General features: G+C 34.1%; 1 non-coding gene across 1 annotated transcript; it reads left to right on the forward strand.

The window, feature by feature from the left end:
* The first annotated feature begins 686 nt into the window (after window positions 1–686).
* Window positions 687–794, forward strand: LOC121247963. Its single transcript, XR_005937363.1, has one exon. It is a non-coding gene; the product is annotated as a small nucleolar RNA R71 (small nucleolar RNA).
* The last annotated feature ends 1625 nt before the right edge of the window (window positions 795–2419 follow it).

The raw sequence follows: 2419 nt of genomic DNA on the forward strand, positions 1-2419 counted from the left end.
TATTTTCTTCAATAACCTGCATAATCAAAGATTAAAACTTTTGATTAGTTTTACTTTGTGCCTCAATAAAAGCATGCAAAGCATCTTTTAAAGGACTCCTAGAAGATCAAGGTGCATGATATGGTGCAAGATATGACCTAGATGGTTGTGCAGGTGGTTGGTTTTCAGACTTCGAACTAAAATTGAGGGTGATTGTGCCACCTCAGATTATAGGTATTAGAGAAAGGTGTAAAAGGCTTATTGTACATACCTGAGGTATTAAATTGTTCCTCATACATCCCTCTCATCTCAGCAAATGTGAGACACTCTTAGGCGAGGTGATCTATCCCGCCACACACAAAACATGGTCCAAAAGACATGATTAGCCATATGTGTTGGCTTTAAGTCCTTAGTCTTTAACACATCTAGCTCCGTAGTGAGCATCTCAACCTTAGCCTTTAAGTTATCATCTTCCTTGAGATGGTAAATTCCACACCATTTGGATTTCCTACAGGTTGTCACCTATTTGTGCTCTCAGTAGCACTAGGTCCAGTCCAAGTGTGAGCTTTTCAACAAACTCATTGAAGTATTCTATGGCCTCATCAGGATCTTTCTGCAAGAACTCACCATTACACATCATCTCTACAAATTAGCGCTCTCTAGGTGTAAGCCTCTCATAAAAATAGTTCACTAAACGTCAATTCTCATATCCATGGTGAGGACACATACTCAAAAATTCCTTAAATCTCTCCCAAGACTAATACAAAGTCTCACTGTCCTTTTGTGCAAAGGTGGAGATTTACCTTTTTAAAGCATTGGTCTTATGTTGGGGAAAGTATTTATTAACGAAGACCTAAGTCATCTCATTCCATGGCCCAATAGATCGTGGTCTCAGCGAGTATAGCCAACTCTTAGTTCTATCATTCAAAGAGAAAGGAAATAACTTAAATCTCACAACGTCATCAGTTGCATTTTGACTATGAAAAGTCGCACCTACTTCCTCAAACTCCTTAATGTGTACATATGGATTTTAATTTTCCAAGCCATGAAAAACAAGAAGGAATTGTATCATCCCTGTTTTAAAATCTAGTTGGCGAGTATTAGCTGGAAACATTATGCATGATGGTGTGGCTGTGCGTGTAGGGTTGAGGTAATCCTAAAGAGTTCTAGTGGGTTGATCTTCATGTTCACTCATTTCTTCTGGACTAGATAGATTGTCAAATAAAAGATTTAAAAAATTTGATTCTGACTCTAGCTTAGGCCTACAAGCAAATCTATCCAAGGTGTCTCTATATCTGTGCACGTAAGGAAACAAAATAATAAAAAATAAAAAGAAAAATACTATAAAAAGAAAAAAAAATAATGTAGCAAACTAAAAAAATGAACGAAGTTACCGCATTTACAAACTGTTGAAAAGAAAAACTATTTAGCAATTCTTCTATCGTCTCCCCATCAACGGCGCCAAAATTTGATTAATGTAGCAAGCCAAAGAATAACGCAGTAGTTGTAGCACAACCTTGGGGTGTCGATTTCACAAAGAGACAAATTAAAAGAATAGTAAAAGGAACAAAGAAACTAAAGAAAAATATTAAATGATTAATGGAAAACAAAAATTAATTTTAAATGCAAATTAAAGTGAAACAAAGTGACTAATGGAAAAAGTATTCAAATTTGACAAACAGTAAAGCGTCGGGAATCCCTTTCGCAAATCTGGTATTTTAATTATTCTTAATTCATTAAATAACTCAATTGGGAACTTAATTCCCAAAATTTCCAATCGGAAGGTATAAATTTCTAAACCAAGATTAAATCAAATGTAACCCTTTAAAAAATCATTCACCACTTTTAAAATACATAAATTATTATCACTATTGAGAAAATCCAACAACGGCAATATACTCAAGAAGCGATATTGCAGCCAAGAATTAAATCAATATAGATAAATAATTGATCCAAACATAATCAAAGAGCTAATCCATTCAATAGAAAAAGTATGACTGAATCCATAAACAAAAAAAAATTCTATGATTATTCGGAGAAAAAAACATCACAATGAATTAAGAATGATAAAACAAAAGAGTTTTAGTAATTGAAAATCAAATACATAAATCAAAAGTAAATTAAAAATATCATCTAATGTGCAAGTTCATCCCTAGCCCTACTTGAGACTTTAGTTACCCATGAATATAATGGACAACAAAAATCTCAAGAGAAAAATTGTGATGCCCCCAATTCCCGCTTGGGATGGAACGGAGACTTCGAGCATCGGGACATGCAACACAAAGGTACATACCCTCATTCATGACAGTTAATATGCAATGCATCCTAGTATGCAACTAGCAGTATACAATAATCGCAGGAGAACTAAAAGGTTAATGTGAAAAATATGCCAGAATAACTAAAACATCACAACTTCATTAGATAATCATCATGTTCGAAA

Source organism: Juglans microcarpa x Juglans regia, chromosome 1S (assembly GCF_004785595.1).
Source record: "Juglans microcarpa x Juglans regia isolate MS1-56 chromosome 1S, Jm3101_v1.0, whole genome shotgun sequence".
NCBI lineage: Eukaryota > Viridiplantae > Streptophyta > Magnoliopsida > Fagales > Juglandaceae > Juglans > Juglans microcarpa x Juglans regia.